The 22,004-nt window shown below is 46.1% G+C and overlaps 1 long non-coding RNA gene across 1 annotated transcript; it reads right to left on the bottom strand.

The window, feature by feature from the left end:
- Positions 1–9,251: 9,251 nt before the first annotated feature.
- Positions 9,252–19,914, bottom strand: LOC125292897. Its single transcript, XR_007193332.1, has 4 exons — positions 19,755–19,914; positions 9,788–9,885; positions 9,548–9,676; positions 9,252–9,337 (listed from the first exon to the last, which is right to left on the bottom strand). It is a non-coding gene; the product is annotated as an uncharacterized LOC125292897 (long non-coding RNA).
- Positions 19,915–22,004: the final 2,090 nt, after the last annotated feature.

Genomic DNA, 22,004 nt, shown 5'->3' with positions numbered 1-22,004 from the left:
ACACATGTCTTGAATCAATCCCCCTTTCGGCAAAACCTTAAAACACAATTTGCAGATCTCATAGACTCCTTTTGAAAAACTCTAAACACATTCTCATGCAATAAGACACATTTTTCACTGTGACACACTTGTGATGCATAATGGTAACCACAAGTGTCAAAAGGTAAACACAAATAAAGCACAGATGTCATACGTTAACCACAACTACTCAAAATTTACCACATTTGTTTCAAATGATGTGACAGCCAATATACAGTTTAAACAGGTTGCTGAACAGTGCAGGTTAATTTCAACAATGGACAGAAACTATCAGTGAGGCGTTCAGAGTGTAGGCTGTAGACTGCAATGTACTTTTCATTTACAATACTGATATTTTTTAAGCCTTCCACCCTTTTCTCAAAACTGTAAACACACACCCAGATTCTCAATACTTTATGTTTACTGGATTTACAGTAAATGTTAAATCCACTGAGTTATGAAATATTTTTGCTTTGTTTTGTTTTGTTTTTTCAGATACAAAATGCATTTACTGTATTGTAAACAATGAATATTTCTCCTGGAGCTATGAGTTGCCCTGAACACTGTGTTTTCCGTTTTTTTTGTAAAGTGTCTATGACTGGCCAGTAGTGTTTTCCTTTGGACTGTTTTGAGAGATGATCTGAAGAAGTGTTTGGTTTTGAGAATAGGTACAACTGTTTTTAGGCGAATGTTCAGTTTTGCAGAGGTTGGCAAAGGTTTTGGGAATGTAATTTGGGAATGTTCATACACACACGCACACACACACAGACACACACAAACACACACACTCACTTCCTCATCCGCACCAACCCTAACCTAACCCTTTAGCTTATGGTTCCAACTGCCACATGTGTGTGTGTGTGTGTGTCTTGAATACTCATCAGTGCCCAGGTGTGGGGACTGACTGGCCTCACAAAAGCCTCACACAAAACACTCCACACACTCTCTCTCTCAGTGCTTCATGTTATTTCAGTCAGGACCACAAGAAGGTTGATTGCTATTGGTAATGCATAATGTTTCATTTGGCGGTATGGTTCTTTTCTGGGAGCCCCCTGCCCTTCCATGTGCAAACATGGAAAGCCTAAGGCAGAGAGAGCAGCAAGATAACCCCCCCACACACACAAAACAGACCAGACATCAATGTCAACAACTAGACATTGATAAGTCAGATGAGGAGGAGATGGGGTGGAGGTGGGAGGTGCAGAGAAAGCAGCAGAGTAGGCAGGCTACAGCAGATTAAAAGGGGCGTGATGTCCACCAATATAAGGGTACGTCTACACGAAACTGCCGGGTGAATTTTCTCTTACCGCTGTCACACCTTTAACGACACCGGTAAAGAAAAACCTTGCGTGCACACACAGAGGTGTAACCGGCTAAATGTGCTAGTGCATATGCCAGACCAGTCGATGGCGCCGGCCGTGCAGAGGCTTCACGTTTAATTTGCGTGAATCGCGTAGAAGAAAACATATTGTTGAAACCGTTTGTTAAGCAGTCGCATGAAATAAGGAGACTACAGACAATTCGGTTTTCAATTCAACTGTTAAACTAATAAAGTTCATTTTCTTGATGTGACTGCTATTTGAAATTTCAAATGCTTAGCCTACGCATTGCATTAGGTCTGAGCACGACTGAAGAAAACATTAACATGCAGTAAGCTAATGTTTATAAGTTGTGCTTCTAACTTACAGCCACAAAAGGCTGATAGGCTACATTGTGCACATAAATCATGACAGGGGAAAGCAAAAACATTTTAATTTGATAACCAAATGGTTTGATTTGTTTTGACAAGCAGCGTGTCAGGTCGAGTGCCGTGGCTGAGTTGTGAGGTGGGGCTATGTCGTCATAAAATTGCCGGCTTCGCACCTACAGGCGTCTACACGGCGAAAGTTAGCCGGCGGTTTCAAAAATTCCCACTTTGGAAGCCGGTTTCAAAAACTATCAGTCACAGTCTCCTAAACTGCCGGCGTCGTGTACTGTACACGCAAGGCGTAACCGATAACAAAACCTCACCGGTTTCACAAAAACCGGCGTCGCGTAGACGGCCCCTAAGAGCGAGTGATCAGCTGATCAATCAGCTGGGTAGTCAGCTGAGCAGTTAGCCAAGTTGCTGGGCGTGACTCCGTGGCCTGCCTGAACTAACGCTATGCTCCATTTGTGTATGTGTTTGTGTGTGTGTGTGTGCCTCTGCATGCCATCCAAACAACATGAAGGTCATAAACGATTATACCAAGTCTCAAAATGTCTTGCCCAATCAGGAGTAAGTGTGGTGTGATTGGCAGGTCATTTGCTTGTATTGACAGACATCAAGCACTGATGACATGCTATGATGAGACCGTTATGACCATATGATGGCTTCAGGCAAAACAGAAGGCAGTCAAATAAAAGAACAATGACAGAATATAAAAACAAATGGGGTTAGAGAGTTTGTTGTGTGTGTGTTCAATAAGATCAGAAATGGATATGAGTGATTTATATGTTAACACCACACACACTCACAAACACCCTCAGACACTACTCTTCAGAAACGACTTTAATGCTGATTAACAAGATGAGAAATAACATACCAGAACATACTACTACCGACCAAACAAAAGACACACACACACACACAACCAAAGACTCATATGCAGACAAACACACACTCACACTATTCTTAAGGGTGACTCAGAGGCCTCTTTTGTGTTTGTTGACTAACCAATGTGTCATAACATACCAGAACCCCCTGCCCAACACATACCCACCAAAATAAAACACACACACACACACACACACACACACACACACACAGACACACGCACACACACATATATACACATACCCATACGTACACAAACCCATACATATATATGCTCATATGCACACACACACTCCCACAGACACGGTGACCCCCCCCGAAAAAAACACACACACACACACATATCTCGATCAATAAGGGTTATTAGTGGCTTTAGGCTCCTATTGCATATTGACGCGTGAGCCCCCAGCTGAGTGCGGAGAGCCCATGAACTCTGCCCTCTGCTTTGTGTTATTGCTCTCCTCATCACCACCTTCATCATAATCATCATCATCATCATCAGTGCCTGCTGTGGTCACCCAGGTGACCTTCCTGATGACCTCATTAAGAGTAATCCCCATCAGAGGAGCCTGCTCCTATTTGTTTACTCATGCGTGTTTGTTTGTCCTGCGTTTGTGCACCCATTTCTTCAGTGAGTGTCTTTGTTCATTAGTTTGATCAATCAGACATAAAGAGAAGAGAAGAGAAGAGAAGAGAAGAGAAGAGAAGAGAAGAGAAGAGAAGAGAAAAGAAAAGAAGAGAAAAGAAGAGAAGAGAAAAGAGGAGAAGAGAAGAGAAGAGAAGAGAAGAGAGAAATGAAGAGAAGAGAAGAGAGGAGAGGAGAAGAGAGGAGAAGAGAGGAGAGGAGAAGAGAGGTAAAGAGCATAAAGCAGAAAGCAAAAGGAAAGGGTAGAGTAAAGAGAAATGTGGAGAGTGTGAAACAAGAAAGACAGGAGACTGGGGGCTATCGTCTATGGAGGAAAGAACAATAGAAGAGCAATAAAGAGGAGGAGAGGGAGAGAGAGAGAGGGAAAACCATGACAATGTACAGACTCAGTGAGCACAGTCTCTCCATAGAAAAAGGCAGACACAGGCAGACCTGGCTGCCCAGAGAGGAGAGGCTATGCTCACACTGCAGCTTGGGGGCTGTGGAGACAGAACTGCACTTCTTGACAGAATGTCCGAAATATGATGAAATTCGAACATTGTCATTCAGTAAACTAAATTCAATCCTCCCTGAGTTTCGAACTTTGACAAATGAGGGTAAATTGCCTTACATCCTCGGAGAGAACGAGGATGTGGCCATTGTGGCTGCAAAATTTGTAGCAGCCTGCCATAACCTGAGGGACAGCCAGTGAGGCCACAGCCATACACAATAATAGGATTGTTATTATTATTAGAATTGTCTCTTAACTTTTGTGTCTTACTTAATTTACAGTTCTGTTAAACATTATTTTATTTATATTTTTGTGTACATGTAATTGAGCTTTGGCAATAATGTTATTGAAACGTTCATGCCAATAAAGCTTTCTTGAATTGAATTGAGAGGGGAGGGGTAAGAAGCAAGAGAGGGAGTCAGGAGAGGAGAGGGGGAAACACAGGAAGTGTGATGGACAGACGTCAGAGCACAGGAAGCAACACACAACTGCACACACTCACGCAAGCTCCTCAGCCCAGACTGATCACAGGAAGGACTCGCTTAAACGCTTACACACATACACACACACACACACACACACTACAGTCGCACCCACATCCCTTACTACACACACACAGCTATGCAAACACAGCGACAGATTCATGGGTACATACAAAGGAAGTACTCGCTTACCCATCACACTATCATGCACACACACACACACACACACACACATACACAACACACACTCACACACACATACACAACACACTGTAACTTAAAGGTGCAGTCAGGGATTTTACACGATTTCAAGCCCATAACACATTCAGCAAATGCTACGTATGCTACTTGCGAAATCCCTGACCGCACTTTTAATGTAAACTCTTTCACATCATGCTTCCATATTGGTAGCTGCAAATAGTTTAGAAACACCCCCTCCCCCATCCCCTATTCTCACACACACAAACAAGCAAACTCATTTCCTGTTCGAACAGGAAGTCAGCCCCTTTGTTTCTACATTGAGCCGTCATCTGAGGGGCTGGGAAAGAGGAAGTGTTCCCCCGATCAGAAATGACGCATCACTTCCTTTTCATCTGACGGGAAAGCCTGTGAATATAGTTTAAAAAAAAAGCCTGGCTGATAAGAGTCTGAAAGTTGTGTTTTTTTTTCAAAGAAGTGTTATTATAGTCTTACTCTCTCCCCTCCCTCTCTCTCTCTCTTTATCTATCTCTATCCCCCTATCAGTCTTTTTATATATCTCCCTACTCTCTCTTCCCATCTATCTCTTTCCCTATTTCTATCTCTCTGCCCCATTTCTCGCTCTCTCTCTCTATTTCTATTTATCTGTCCATCTCTCTGTACCTCCTCAGGCCTTCACCTAAACCAGTGTTTCTCAGTGTGGTCCGGGGACCACTGGTGGTCTGCAAGCTATCAAAAGTGGTCCGCGAGCAGACGTGGGAAAAATAATATAGATAAGTTGTTTGCCATATTGAACCAACTTGTATGTAAATCCAAACTGTTCTGCAACACTGCCTATGTAAGCTATGCCAATTTAAATCATATGACTCCTCTGACATAATAAGCAAGGTGCAAAGACAATAAGCAAGGTGGTTCAGTGAATAGGCCTATTGTGTCTATTAGCTAGGTGGTCCGTAGGTTTTTTTTTACTGGTTAAGTGGTCCTTGGTCAGAAAAAGTTTGAGAAACACTGACCTAAACACATCTAAACCTCATGTAGGCTACCTAGTGTGAGGAATGGAAAGGAAGGTTGGTTCTACTTTCAGGAGAAGATCTGGACCAGCTCACGATTAGTATCAGGATCTGGATCAGGATCCGGATTACAGTATCAGGACCAGCATCCGGATCAGTCCAGAGCTGGCTGCTGATTGGACAGTGATTAGCAAGCGCAGGCTGTCCTTGTCTCACGCTGACCACACCTATCACTCTACTGAGTGACCTTCAGAAACATGACTCAGCCCTTTTACATTCACAGAAGTACAGCAGTGGCAATGGCATGGCACTTTTAGCTTTCAGAAAACACATGACACACTTTTACATTCACAGAAACACAGCTGTTAAAGGGACACAGCACATTTACATTCACAGAAATAGAGGGGAGAAAGAGGAAGATGACCCGCACGGGACGTGCTGACGTGTAAGTGGACAGCAGAGATCAGAAGTCAGAGGCCATGTCTGAAGCCAGAGGACAGACCACTGCTCATCTGCAACAGGAAACTCAGGGTTTCCACTCAGTCAGGCGGTTTCAGGCACACTCATACTTTTTCAGTCATCTCTCTCTGTACCACTGTTGGAAAATCTTCGACCATGTCCACACTAGCTCAGATTAATTTGTATCCGACACACCTTTGTTACGATTCGCCCTCCCGTCCACATTAGACACATTAGTCGTATCTGAGTCCCTGTATGTTCCCTTTCCTGATTCGTTGTGTTTGTTTCATGTGACGATGTGCTGCTTTTCAAGAAGTAAAACAAAACATTTATTCATTTGACTAGGCCAGTTATTAGGCTATATACTGTAACTGTGTATGTAACAAATAAATCCCTCTTGTTCATTAGAAGCACTGTGTCATTTTTATAATGCCAGCTGGGTGTTGAGGGCACCGCACTCGATTGGCTCACTTCCTACCTCACAAACAGGCAACAGTTTGTCTCCCTCTCTGGCCACTCTTCCACCCTCTCTCCTGTTACGCAGGGGGTCCCCCAGGGTTCAGTCCTTGGTCCCCTGCTCTTCATCTGCTACCTTTTCCCCCTTGGTCACATCATTCGCAAACTCAACCTTGACTTCCACTGTCAGTGTGACGACACCCAGATTTACATCAGCACCAAATCCACCCAAAACCCTCCCCTCAGCCATATTGAAACCTGCATCTCCACAATAAAATCATGGCTGACCCACAACTTCCTCCAACTCAACAGTGACAAAACAGAACTCCTCCTCATAGGCATCCAATCCACCCTCAATAAAACTGGTCCAATCTCACCCCCCCCCCCCTGGCACGTAACCTTGGCGTCACCCTGGACCCCACCCTCTCCTTTGATCCCCATGTCAGCTCCATCATCAAGACCTCATACTTCCACCTCCGCCGCATCGTTAAGATCCGACACTGCCTCTCTCCCTCTGCTGCCGAATCCCTCATCCATGCCTTCATCTCCTCACGTCTGGACTATTGCAACTCCATTCTCTCTGGCATCACTTCTCACACCCTCCATAGACTCCAAATGGTTCAAAGCTCTGCTGCTCGCCTCCTCACCCACACCCGGTCCCGTGAACACATCACTCCTGTCCTCTTTGCTCTCCACTGGCTCCCCATCAAACAACGCATCACCTTCAAAATACTCCTCCTGACTTTTAAAGCCTACCTGTCCGATCTCCTCACCCCAATCGACCCTACCGAGCCCTTCGATCCTCCTCCACACTCACTCTGATCACCATACCAACAAGACTCACAACCTTCGGCGACAGAGCCTTCTCCTCAGCAGCACCCCGACTCTGGAACTCACTCCCCTAATCTGACTCCCCCTCACTTTCAACATTCAAATCCCATTTAAAAACATACCTCTTCTCGCAAGCCTACAACCTCCCCTACCCACAACCATAACCTGTGACTGTTATTGTTCATGTCTTGTCCTCGATGTCTGTATTATTATTATTATTCATTCCTCATTCCATTACTGCTCTTGTCTTTGATGTTTGTATCATTATGATTTACTTTTTAATCATTAATTCATTGCTGCTCTTGTGTGTGTGTGTGTGTCTGTGTGTGTCTGTGCGTGTGTGTGTGTGTGTGTGTGTGTGTATATGTAGTACTGTTGTCCTTCTCTGTTTCCCAATTCTGTAAGTGACTTTGGGTCTTTGAAAAGCGCTATACAAATAAAATGAATTATTATTATTATTATTATTATAATGTCCATCACTAGGCTTGTTTGTTCAATTAGCGTTAGCAGACAAAGCTACCTGACATTATAATGGGAATTCCTATAAGTTAGTAGCATGCATATTTCTTCCCTTGTATCCATACTTATTGATTGTATGTTTGTCAGGATTTTCAAGAATCAGAATTACAGATTGCAGGGTTTTAACACTGCATGGCCATTGTTTATATGACCTAGCAACAGTAACATAGGGATGCGGAACTTGACAAAGGATGAACGGCCGAGGTATTTGCCTATGGCCGAGGTATTTGCCTATTTGGGAGTAATGTGGGCGCACATTGTATCTACTACAGTACTAAACTGATATGGTGTTTTTGGACGCGGACCAGATTTGTTCTGAAAATCCTTAATAAAACTGATTCCGGCTAGTGTGGACTTAGTCTGAGACACTCTCTCTCTCTCTCTCTCTCTCTACTACACACACACTGTGAGGGAAGCGGTGGGTGGGTGTGTCTTGGGCCTGTGACCTCTGCCCTCATCCTGTGATGCATCACCATGCTGGGGCAGTTTCCATCTCTTGACCTGCCCCAGTCCTCAAGAGCCCCCTCTGGGGTGAGTCAGAGAGGGGAGGGGACCACCAGAGACCAGTTTACACAGCATAAGTATGGTGTAGTAGCCAGGGCCGGCGGAAGGCCTGGGCGAAATAGTAACATGTCGCCCCCATGTTCATAGACTGTGTGCCACTTTCCACTGTGTGCTACCTGCAGCGTGCAGACTGGGACTGGTCTCAATGTGTGGGGGAGCTCAACGTTGCTACATTCCAGCGCTATTCCAGCGAACAGCACAGGAAAATATTAAAATGTTGCGGGACAATTATGTCCGGGCCTCACGGAAAAACGGTACGGTAGCCTACAATTAAGCAATTAGGCTTTCACATAACATAAACGTATTATTATTACAGGCTATTATACAGAAATCGGACTACCTATTGAATATGATGCTGTCTGTTAGGTGTGCATTTAAACGTGCCATTAGGAGCGCACTTCGAGTGTCGCTGTCTCATATCACGCCGTAATAGGACCGTTTTATTGCGGGTAGGGCTGGGACAACGCGTCGACGTAATCGATGTCGTCGACGCAAAAAATACGTTGACGCAAAATATGCACGTCGATTCGTCAAGCATAACGCGTGCCGCCAAATATTTTGAATTTTACACCTTCAGTGTTTCCCATATGTTGGCTAATCTGTGGTAGCCTGGGTGTTCCCATGCTGCCTTGCGCGCGATTTGATTCACGCTGCTAAGGCAGCCTGGAGACCATGGAGCAAATTTTCGCCTGAGATAGGGAACCAATCACAGAACGGGGGGAAAGCAAGACGATGATGAGCTATGCACAGACGCATTTCATAGACATCCGTGGCACCCAATAAACGGATCTGGGCATTTTTTTCAAATACGAGAAAATGAACGTTTGGTTCCCAGACCACTTCTCATTGAGAAGTGGTGGCGCTAGCCAGGCTAAATCTGTGGCAGGGCGCCACAAAACCGGCCTATTTAAATTACAGGATCATTATGAGGTCTAAAACAAGATTTCAACATGTCATTTGTCAGAGAAGTTCTATTTGTCCACTCAAATATATTTACTGATAGCCACCTCAGCTCTCTCAGTTGGGGGTTGGTCAAAGAGTTCTTTCCATCCATCCTTCTCAATTTGAGATGCATGGACAGCATGTCATCTTAGCAGGGGGAAAAAACATTAAACTATTTATCCTTTACTATCTGACAAAATATTACTAAAGCCCAGTCTTGCAACTCTGCAGCTGTCTTGGTAACACCTCCCTGGTAGTTATTTTGGGCAAACAAGACATTGTGTGGTTGTTAAATGATAATTTATTACCAATGACAATTACCAAGCGCAAGAGATATTTGTCAACACATATACACACCTGAAGCACAAGAGCTTGTTGACTTCCTTCACAAGAGCCTTGTGGGTGCTCCAGTTGGCCATGCAGTCAACAGCGCATTCCCCACTCCTGTTCTTTTCCGACATAATGGATGAGGCAAACCAAAAGCATCTAAAAATTACACATAAAAAAACACAGGCCTAGATGAAAGCTGATTCCTATTATTTGGCTCATCTAAACAAAAATGTATTACAAATTCTATTAAATCAATGTACAACTTACCAAGAACTCTTCATGTCTCCTGTTTAACCAACACAAGAAATGATTCACAAATGTAGCCTTCTTCATCCAAAGGATTGCAGGTCTCTGGTCAGTGTTGCCTGGATTCAGAGGTGTACATTTACATTAGTTATAGCCACAATTAGTAGGCTAATGAAGGGGCCTAGTATGTGTTGAACATGATTAACCCCCCCAAAAAAACCCAGTACAAAACACAAAATGACCTTAAAATATGCCTACTGATTTTTATCAGCTACATGACCAGGACAGGACCCACCCTGCTACCAGGCTGGAGAGAGCTCTCTCTCTCTCTCTCTCTCTCTCTCTCTCTCTCTCTCTCTCAGACACACACACACACACACACACACACAATACAATAAAGTCTCAGTCCTGCTTGAAGCATAAGAGAAAGAGATTCCCAATTACCAATCGCTAGAGCCTCTTCCAGTCAACCAATGCAGGTTAATTGTTAAGCTGTATATTTCTGAAATAATTCGATCACAATTAACCACAGAATTGTGCAAGTATAGCTAACATTAACGTTACAGCACAGATTCTTTTTTTACTAACCACCAACACTGACGTTAAGGCCAACAGAAGTCATAACCGCTAGCTTCATTGTTCGTCATCGTCAATCAGGAGGTTAGCTTGAAACACCCATTCTTTTTTGATATTGTGTGGAGGTATTCTTCATTTTCAAAGTGATTTTATGTTTGTAGAGCCTTTATTCATGTGTAATCAAGGTTGAATGGCATGGCGCTAATTTGTCCTTGCCTTTTTGTATGTTGCAGTTTCACCTTTTCTCTAACTCCAATAAACCTGTGGAACTAGAATTAATCTTCAGAGTCTTGGTGTGGGGAAAAAGTTTAGCTGGCCGTTAGGATATTAGCAGACATATCGAGGACGGCACAGTTAGATTAATCGATGCATTGAAAAAATAATCGCTAGATTAATCGTTTAAAAAATAATCGTTTATCCCAGCCCTAATTGCGGGGAAACAAGCTCATTGCTCCCCTGATTCAGTGACATGGTGAGATTAAGATTTTACCTTATTACATTGTCGCCCCCTCTGCTACGTTCCACTGTATAGTATAGCAGTATGGCCCAGTAGTGTAGGTAGAGTATGGTAGAGTATATGGCCCAGTAGTTGAATTTAGCTTGATTAGCTTGAATTTCCCCTTGGGGATCAATAAAGTATCTATCTATCTATCTAGTGTCGAGTATGGTAGAGTAGTATAGTAGAGTAGTGTTGAGTATGGTAGAGTAGTATAGCAGAGTAGATTAGTGTTGAGTATGGAAGAGTAGTGTGGTAGTGTTGAGTATGGTAGAGTATATAGCCCAGTAATGTTGAGTATGGTAGAGTATATGGCCAAGTAGTGTTGAGTAGTATTAAACAGCAGTGTGGAGTAATATGTGTCATGAGCTCTCTCTCTGCCTGGTAACACGCGCTGATTAAAGTCTGATGACCTCCACCTGTTCCTGCTCTGCTCTGCCTCACCCTCGTTTACCTACCAGCTGCACTGCATTCACCACTCATCATGCCCGGTATATAAAAGCTTGCTTTTCAGTCCACACTTGTCAGATCGCCTGCAAACCCGCACCAGTTACCTGCCTGTCTTGGAAAACGACTCTTACTCTTTGCCTGTGAACCCAGACCTGCTCGACTACTTCTTTGATCTCCAGCCCCGTAATCTTGACCTGCCTTCCGTCTCTCTTCTACTTAATACAGCCTAGCCCCTTGACTGTACTGCTGCTTCGTTTCAATTGCTGTTGTGTGTGTGTTTCCCCAGGACTTCCCCGATCATCCAGCTCCTGCCATTGCTGCTCGGCTATTGGGGAACACACACATGCAGACTCTTGGAACCCCTGAAACCCTGTAACCCCCAAACCCTTAAATAAACATTCTAACGTGACGCTTTTGTGGTCCTCGTCCTGTTTGGTGTCTGACAGTACGATCTGACCAAACATGGACCCAGCGCCGGTCGAACCAGCATGGAAACCGGCCAACCAGAACCACCCACCGCCATGCAACGCCTGGAAGAGACTAAGAGAGAGGCAAACCGCAACACTGCTGACACTGCCTCCCTACTTCAAGCCGCCACCAACAGCTTCAGCAGTTCCAGCAGCAACAGCAACAACTTGCAATGATCATTCAACTTCTCACCGCCCAGCACCCGAGTCTCCTGCCCAGTCCACTGCTGCCGTGGCTGCCGGAGCCCCAGAACCCAGGATCGGCAACCCAGAGCGGTTCAGCGGCGACCCAACCCAGGTAATGGCGTTCCTGACGAGCTGCGTGTCCAGTTTACCCCTGCAACCCAGGACTTTTGCCACTGAAGGGGCGAGGGTCGGTTACGTGATCACTCACCTGGCCGGGCCGAGGCTTCGACTCTGGGGAACGGGCGGAGTTCGGCCAGACCCCAGCATGTGCAACCTTCAACCTATTCGCAGAGGAGATGCTCAAGGTATTCGTTTTGGAATCCCACCACAGCCGAGGCATCTCGGACCCTGATGAGTATTCGCCAAGGCAGAAGGACTGTTGCGGATTACTCCATTGACTTCCTAACTGTGGCAAGTCGGAGCTCCTGGAACATGGAAGCATTGGTGGATGCCTTCCTCCACAGCCTGGCGGACTACATAAAGGACAAGCTGGTTTCCCATGATCAACCCCCACTCTTGATGAAGCCATTGCTCTGGCTGTCCGTGACCCGCAGGATCCAGGTCCGTCGTCGAGAGAGAGGCCAGAGTCCATCCACCAGCACACGGTGGTCCCAACTGCCCTTCTGTCGCACCTGCCACACCGTCTAACCAGCCGACCAGTCTGAACCGATGGAGATCGGCCGCCTCCTAACCCCTGCAGAGCCAGCGACGCATCACCTCAACTTGTGCCTGTACTGTGGTGGTGATGGTCGAAGTCGCCACCTGTCCAGCAAAAGGCGGAGCTCACCAGATGTAGGAGGAACGGAAGAGCTCAATGAACATTCCGCCCTCCATCAGCCGTAAACCCTCATCCAAGTCTGTCTTTACCTGTCTGATTCCACCCACACCCTGGCAGCCCTGGTGGACTCTGGCAGAAGCAAACATTATTGACACAGGACTTGCTCGTCAGCTGGGCTTGGAAAGCCATCGCTTGTCCACTCCTGTTCCAGCCCGGGCCCTGGACGGTCACGTAATTGGCACAGTTACCAGCATCACAGCCCCCATCTCAATGATGGTGTCAGGAAACCACCGAGAGACCATCCGCTTCCACCTGCTCAGCTCCCCAGGCCAACCCCTAATCCTGGGCTACCCTTGGCTCGTCTCCACAATCCTCAGGCACAAATGCCTGCCACCTGACCTGTTTGCGTGCTGCCTCGCTGCCCCCCGGCTCAGTACCCCCCAGCACTGCCCCCGACATTTCTAATGTCCCTGAATGTTACCATGGCCTCCGAGAGGTGTTCAACAAGACCAAAGCCACATCTCTGCCCCACACCGTCCGATGCGACTGTGCCATTGATCTCCTCCCTGGGACTGCTCCACCCAAAGGTCACCTCTACTCACTATCCCTCCTGAAAGAAAAACTATGGAGGTTTACATCAGGGACTCCCTGGCAGCTGGACTCATCCGCCCGTCTTCCCTCGCCAGCTGGTGCGGGTTCTTCTTTGTGGGAAAGAAAGATGGTTCTCTTAAGCCCCTGCATTGATTATCGAGGTCTGAGCGATGTCACAGTGAAGAACCGGTACCCTCTGCCTTTACTCACCTCTGCTTTTGAGTTGCTCCAGGGATCCACTATTTTCACCAAACTGGACCTTAGAAATGCTTACCACCTAGTCCGAGTAAGGGAGGGTGGCCAGTGGAAGACTGCATTCAACACCCACACCGGCCATTATGAGTACCTGGTAATGCCATTTGGCCTCACCAACGCGCCCCAGCGGTATTCCAGGCTGGTGAATGATGTGCTGCGGGACATGCTGAATAAATTAGTCTTAAAACTGGGCGACATCTTAATTTTCTCCAGAACTCTGTCGAACACACTTTCGTCATGTCCAGCTGGTTCTTCAACGGCTCCTGGAGAACTCCCTTTATGTCAAAGCGGAGAAATGCGAGTTCCACGCTCAGACTGTGCCGTTCCTGGGATACATTGTCGCTGAAGGCAATATCCAGATGGACCCAAAAAGGTCTCGGCAGTTACCTCCTGGCCAGTTCTGGGGAATAGGAAGAAGTTGCAGCAATTCCTCGGGTTTGCCAATTTCTACCGGAGATTCATCCGGAACTACAGCTCCGTCGCCGCGCTCCCCTCACAGCTCTGACCAGCATCAAACACCCCTTTTCCTGGACCCCAGAGGCCAACACAGCCTTTCATACCCTCAAGGCCCGGTTCACCACTGCCCCATCCTCCAGATGCGGATTCAGACCGGCAGTTCGTTGTCGAGGTGGATGCCTCAGGCGTGGGAGTCGGGGCCATACTCTCTCAACGGGCAGAGGAGGACAACAAGTTGCACCCTGTGCATTTTTTCTCTCGCCCGGCTTTCACCTGCAGAGCGCAATTATGATGTTGGAGACCAAGAGCTGTTGGCAGTCAAGCTTGCCCTGGAGGAGTGGCGTCACTGGCTGGAGGGGTCCACAGTTCCGTTCCTGGTCTGGACCGATCACAAAAAACCTCGAATACATCCCATAGCGCCAAGCGTCTTAACCCCCAGACAGTCCCGCTGGGCCTTGTTTTCACCAGATTCAACTTCACCCTGTCATACCGCCCCAGGTTCTCGGAACACCAAGCGGACGCTCTCTCCCGTCAGTTTCATAAGGATGGCGCCCCTTCCCAGGAACCTGCCCTGACCTGGGATATCGAGGAGGAAATTCAGGAGGTCCTCCGTGACCATCCCAGTCCCAGTGCATGCCCAGACGGTCGTCTCTTTGTCCCAGAGAATTTGAGGTCCCGGGTCATACAGTGGGGACCCAACTCCCTGCTTGCCTGCCACCCGGGCTCCGCCCGCACCTGCCATCTCCTTGCCCAGCGCTTCTGGTGGTCTGCTTTGAGAAGGGATGTCCGAGAATTCGTCCGTGCCTGCCCCACCTGCAATCAGAACAAGTCCTCCCACTGGCCCCGGCTGGTTTACTCCAGCCCTTGCCTGTGCCCACACGACCCTGGTCCCACGTCTCCTTGGACTTTGTAACTGGCCTCCCACCATCAGGTGGGATGGCCAGTCATTCTCACTGTGGTTGACCGGTTCAGCAAGATGGCACACTTCATTCCCCTCCCTAAACTGCCATCTGCCAGAGAGACTGCCCAGGCTGTTCTTGATCATGTCTTCCGTCTACACGGGCTGCCCAGGGATGTTGTCTCTGACCGAGGTTCGCAATTCACCTCCACATTCTGGAAGGAGTTCTGCTGTCTTCTAGGGGCCACAGTGAGTCTCACCTCTGGGTTCCACCCCAGTCCAATGGTCAATCCGGCGGGCAAACCAGGAGCTGGAGAAGGCGCTGCGGTGCATGGTTTCTAAACCCCAGGCTTGGGCACAACAACTGGCGTGGATAGAGTATGCTCACAACTCCCTCACCTGCTCTGCCACTGGTATGTCACCTTTCCAGTGTGTGTATGGCTACCAGCCCCCCCTGTTCCCCAGCCAGGAGGGAGATGTGTCCTGCCCGTCTGCCCTCGCCTATGCCCGCCGTTGCCGTCGTACCTGGTCACAAGCTCGTGCCACGCTACTCAAGTCAGCTGTCAGCTATGCCACTGGGGCTAACCGCCGAAGATCGCCCGGCCCGCCACCGTGTTGGCTAGAAGGTGTGGCTGTCAGCCAAGGATCTCCCACTGCGGGTGGAATCGCAGAACTGGCACCTCGATTCCTCGGCCCGTTACATATCCAGAGGGTCATCAGCCCAACCGCAGTCCGGCTCCAGTTGCCAACCTCCATGAGGGTGCACCCTACTTTCCATGTTTCAAAGTCAAGCCGACGCATGAAAAGCCCGCTGGTCCCCGTGCGCTTCCTCCTCGCTCTCGTTGGACGGTGGGCTGGTGTACACCGTTCGACGCCTGCCGGTCCAGACGGCGCAGGTAGGGGCCTCCAGTATCTCGCCGACTGGGAGGGCTATGGGCCTGAGGAGAGAACCTGGGTGCCAGCCAGTCGGATTGTGGACCGGACACTCATCGCCCGACTTCCACCGCCTGCATCCTGATCAACCTGCAATCCAGAGGGGCCGCCCCAGAGGGGTCCCTAACCGTCCTGCCCGCCCGGCTTCCTGTCCTGTGCCTGACCCTGACCCTGTCTCGGTACCTGTCCCGTCTTCTGTCCACGACCCTCCAGCTCCCCTCCGAGGGATGAGGATGTTCACTCGGACCGCCGGAGGGAATTCTAGCCCTCCACCGCTCCCCTCCGCCCTCCCGGGTGGTGGGCGTCACTCTTGGGGACTTCTGGGGCCGCCCCTTAGGGGGGGGGTCATGAGCTCTCTGCCTGGTAACACGCGCTGATTAAAGTCTGATGACCTCCACCTGTTCCTGCTCTGCTCTGCCTCACCCTCGTTTACCTACCAGCTGCACTGCATTCACCACTCATCATGCCCGGTATATAAAGCCTTGCTTTTCAGTCCACACTTGTCAGATCGTCTGCAAACCCGCACCAGTTACCTGCCTGTCTTGGAAAACGACTCTTACTCTTTGCCTGTGAACCCAGACCCGCTCGACTACTTCTTTGATCTCCAGCCCGGTAATCTTGACCTGCCTTCCGTCTCTTCTTCTCTGAATACAGCCTAGCCCTTGACTGTACTGCTGCTTCGTTTCAATTGCTGTTGTGTGTGTGTTTCCCCAGGACTTCCCGGATCATCCAGCTCCTGCCATTGCTGCTCGGCTATTGGGGAACACACACACGCAGACTCTTGGAACTCCCGAACCCCCTGAAACCCCTGTAACCCCCAAACCCTTAAATAAACATTCTAACGTGACGCTTTTGTGGTCCTCGTCCTGTTTGGTGTCTGACAATATGATACAATAGTGTTGAGTATGGTAGAGTAGAATGGAAGAGGGGTATGGCCCAGTAATGTTGGACCCCGACGCGTAGCGGATTTGGTGTAGTTCTGAACATCTTAACTGAAGATAGGGGCGATTAAAGCAGAATGATATTGCATTTTCATTTTTTACCAGGGGGGTGCAAATCACAAATGAGTGATTATGGGCCAGGTTGATGTGGGCCCTTGAGACCAACATACCATAAAAGATTCTTCATCCTCAGTGCCACGGTTCAGGTAGTTATTTAGGAAAAACTGCTTTTTTGGGTCCAGCACGGGGAGTGGCCCCCGGGGATGAAGCGAAATTTTTTCCGTAAAAGTCTAGTGGGGCTACAGCTTCGCTAGCGGCGGTCATAATAATTTAGTGGACATTACGTATTGTATTGGCTGCTTTGAATTATGCTTTCTTAAACTAGCCTACCTTGTCACAGATTGAGTGGGCCATAGATTCCTTGACAATCCCAAATGTAATTTTCTATTTTAATGCGGGTTCTGCAGCTGTGGGCCAAGTTAAACCATTGCGCTCCAGCATCGGAAGGGTGATGAATAGTCACCCCCAGTAGCATAGCCTACCCATCAAATTCTCCTGTAATTGCACATATAACATTAAGTTACAGCCTACACATTAATTAGTCTGTAGTGGATCTGATAATATTCTAGTAAGGTGTAGGCCTGCCCTAATGCACCCTGTTGAAATGTGTCGCTCAAATTAGACTACCGGATAGGCTACATCATTCCTGGCATTGTGTAGGCCTACTGGGCCCTGCCATTTCGCCTCCATGTTTGTGATAAGATGTGAAGCATAATCACATATCATCTGGCAATTAATACATTAAAAATGTGTTTTAAACACCAACACCATTAAGAGAGCATCCAAAAATAGAAGTGGCCTATGACCTATCCATTCGACCTTAAGGACATTCTGAAAAAGCCAAAGCCTGTTAATTGAAGCTCACCAGCTAAGACAGCCTATCGTCGGTGCACATTTGGAAAACTTAATAAGTGATGCTGACCTGCCAGTTGGGTACTAATGATCCTTGTGGGTTTGTGTCCATGAAAACGAATGAACTGCTTTAGTGCAAGGTAAACTTTACGCACCGACCGACACTACAAAAACTCCCAGTCGGAGAGCGTGTGTAGCCTATTAAAAACTATTTTATCCCAAATGCCATCAGCATTCTTAACCAAACTTAGTGACAACACACATAGGCCTACCTGCATGACAGCTATTATGCAGTCTTTATTTAAACTTATTTATTCATTTTCTATATGTTTTCCCTTTTTTGTACTGTAGGCTACTTGTTTTAATTATATCTTCAATGTGTCTGAGATGTTGTTTGTCCATCTGTCTGGTGAGCCAAAGACAAATGTCCAATATGGTGTAGGCTAGCTAGCCTACATTAAAGATTTATTTTATTATATTCAAATCCACCATGCGTACTGTAATGTAGGGATGGAGAATGCTTTTCAAGCCTAGCCTATATTTATGATTCAGCTGAAAAACTCTAGCGCTCTTGAAAAACTTGTTTGGAAAAGAATGGATAGGCTATCATGTGATGTTGTGATCTTATCGCCCTCTCACGGTGAATTGCACAGATTTTGTGCTTCTTTGTCAATCGGACCTTCGTCAAAATGAAACGCCATTGTGTGACAAGTTTAAAAATAGCGGCCTGGTTGAACATGCACTGAAATAACCGAACATGATTGAACATAACCTGAACAAAACCTACCCCCTACCAGGTTAAGTTCAGTGCCTATGTTACCATAGTTACTTACATAGCCTGGTTAATTTTTGAGCTTTCTGGAACTGAAATCCCAGGTTTACCGCTAACTCTGGGTTAACATACCCAGTTAAGCCAGTAAACCTGCTTCCTGGAATATCCCTCAGTTATATATACACACACACACAGGCACCACACGGTGTCGGACGCACGTCAACACTACAGTACACTATACTCTTTGCTCTAGTACAGTTTTACCGAAGAAGACAGTTCAGTTTAGATCAGTCTAACAAAACGAAGCAGTAAAGTGCTCAAAAAATGTGAGGACAGTGGAGGGGCGAAGAGGAAGGCAGAGTCTGAAGAGCAGCGGAAAAGTAAGCATAGGCTTGTAGGCATCATAGTTTAATTATGGTCTAGTTCAAAATGTGGACTGTCGGCATATCTTTTGCTCTTTGGCAAAAAAAGTTAAGTAGCCAGACTTCCTCCAGTTAGTGTGCGTGTATTACACAGCTGTAAATTGGCTGTAAAATTATTTGGGAAAATAAAAAGAACACCAGGCACTGTCCAAAGGAAAAAGAACAATAAAACTGGTCATAACCTAGACGAGTTATGGACAAGGAAGTAAAGCTGACTCAATTTGGCAAAAAAGCCTTCGGTATCTTCTTTTCATTAGATCAGCTACCAAAAGTACTTCTATACGGCTCTGGGCTATACTTCCCTGTCCATAACTCAGAATTGGCTGTGCCACTTGTTCTTTTTCCTATGGACAGCACACAGTGATTTCCAGCAACAGGGCTATGGATCAATTCAAACCGGATTTGTCCTTTAAGTGATTTGTAAACAAGTAGGAGTGCTTTAGGGTCTATCCGGTAAAGCTATACAATGACTCAATATTACATCTAAATTAGCCCAAAACATTTAGCTCTGATCACTCAAGAGACACTGACAATTGTCAAGAACAAAAACAAAAGGTTGTTGTCCATTTTGATGAAGAAAATACAGATACACCATACAACAAATATTGTTGGGGGGTTAATCATTTTGGCCATAAAATCTTCATAAAATATCTTCATAAAACCTAGTGGAAATTTCGCCTCTATCATTTCTATGAAAAATGTGATTTTGTAGCTTTCGTAGCTACACAGTTTGATGTTAACTGTATAAAGGTTGAATAATTTTAGTGCAATAGAGGCCTACCCTTTAAAAATCAACACCACCACCAACAATGCTCATCACAATTGGAAATAATTTAAAATAAAAGAGAAAATTACCCCAGCTTCATGGATTTTTTGGAACTTCCAGCCCTCGTAACAAAAGCCTTCTTGACCTTTGCGGATTCCACAGCTGTCCATCCGCAGAGCGTTCCACAGTGCATAATGTAGGCTGCAGATAAAAGGCAAAATTAATCTATCAGTGTGGTAATAATAGCTCTAAAACTGACAGTTCCAGTCATTGATTTTGATTAGCTGAAACGTGTTCCTTTCTGTTGTAATTCCCAGGTTAACGTTACACAAGGATACACATCCTTGCGTACACATCCCTACGCAAGGAATTGTAAAAAAAGAAGTCGTTACAAGCTGTGGCCAATGTTCCACTTGTGTGACAGTCTACATAAACTATTTATTTGTCGTAGGGAATGGTTATTTTTAAATAAATCATATTAATTTTAACTTGATGTGTCTTTATAATACCATCAACTGTGCATAAGTTAAGACACCCATGCTCAGTTGACTAAAAGAGGAATAAAATAAATCATCTGTTGGAAATTGATCTTAATGCCTCAATTTAAAAAAAAATTAAATTCCGTGCATTTTGGCTACAGCATGGCTTAACGCCATTCAAAACATACAGAGTACAGACTAAAGCTGTATAAGGCAAAGTAAGCTAGCAACGTTAGACGTTAGCTTTTTAGACAAGCTGCACAGCCAGTGATGTAACTTACAAGTAGCTAACATTAAACCAGCTAGCAATTCTCAGGTTTCTCTCTGGAGAAAACGAGTTAAGTTATCTCAGTGTAGACTCCCTTTAATCTACAAATGAGATCTCAACAATATTTTCAGTGTTGTCCAATTTATACATCTCATATTTTACTCAGGCTGATCCACCAGAGAGCTGTAAACTCACACAATTCGATCATTCTCAGATTAGGCTGCGTCAGTTCTGTGAAAGAAATCTCTATACAAATTTGAAACGTTCTAATTCTAGTTGTCTCAGTTTAGTCCTTTTTTGATTATTTGTTGAGATCTCATTTGTAAATCAAAAAATAATCAAAAAAGGACTAAACTGAGACAACACTGAGCATTATTTAAAATATTGTGGAGATCTCATTTGTAGATTAACGGGAGTCTACACTGAGATAACTTAACTCTTTTGCTCCAGAGACAAACCTGAGGAGCGGGAGACAAAAGCAATAATCTAATTTTTATATCACTGTGATCTCATTATTGTCTAGGAGAAACAATTGAGAAAGAGAAGAGATCTCATTTTAACATTTTCTTTCCTCTGGGCAGGCCACAGAGCAGCGTTTTAATAATCTGCAGCTCTGAACAAAAGCCCAAACCCACTGACGCACTGGACAGTAGCAACAGTTGCTGGGCAACTCCACTGAGAGAGGGGGAAAGACAGAAAGAAGAAAAGGAAGAAAGAAAGAAAGAAATAGGGGAGAGCAGCAGAGTTGACGGAGTTATTCATGTTTATGTCCACAGCTATTTCTGTTCTCGAATAGGCTATTTTCAGTGCAGTGCTGTGGGACTTTATTTATAGAGCTGTGTAGTCCTGAATCTTGCAGTTCAGTGTGTGTATGTGTGTGTGTAATTGTCAGGGCATAGGAGGGTGGGTGTCTGTGTGGTGATTGTGTTTTGCGCTCTATGGCATCTTGTCATGGGGGTGAGGGGTCGGGGTCTGTAACTGTGTATATGTGTGTACAGGCGTCTATGGTGTGTCTTTCCCTCACTCTCTCTCCCTCTCTCTCTCTGAGAGTTGAAGCTGCGTGGGAGAGTACTCTGGAAAAGGCTCCAAGCTCAGTGGGTCGGTGTTCTTATTCAGACTAGCCTCACTGTCGCACTCAAGTGTGTGTGTGTGTGTATGTGTGCGTGCGTACATGTTTGTATGTGTGTGTGTGTGTCCGTAACACAAATATAGCAGCCAGACCCACATTTCTCCCACCGTCTCCTACATCAGCAGCCGGTCTGTTGGCTGGCTTAACTGGAGATGCAGAGAGTGAGTGAGCGCTGCAAGCAGGTATCAACAACCTGCATTATGTAAAGTCACTTAATGACTGTTTTTAGCTTCATTTTAAAGTTCCAACAGGCAGTTTAAACATGGAGGCGGTTTCTGCTATTTCCCCGTGAGAAATCTGCCATCCATCCATCTGTCTATCTTTCTATCTGTCTGTCTGTCCATCCATCTATCTATAATCTATCTATCTATCTGTCATTTTTGTCTGCTTCTGTGCACTGACAGGCGATAGTTTGAGACGATACTTTGAGACTTTAGCCCACCCCATCTTTGTGTCAATCTGT

The sequence above is a fragment of the Alosa alosa genome, chromosome 1 (assembly GCF_017589495.1).
Source record: "Alosa alosa isolate M-15738 ecotype Scorff River chromosome 1, AALO_Geno_1.1, whole genome shotgun sequence".
Lineage (NCBI taxonomy): Eukaryota > Metazoa > Chordata > Actinopteri > Clupeiformes > Clupeidae > Alosa > Alosa alosa.
Note: the sequence above shows the minus strand (reverse complement) of the source record. Positions and strands in the feature narration are given on the sequence as shown.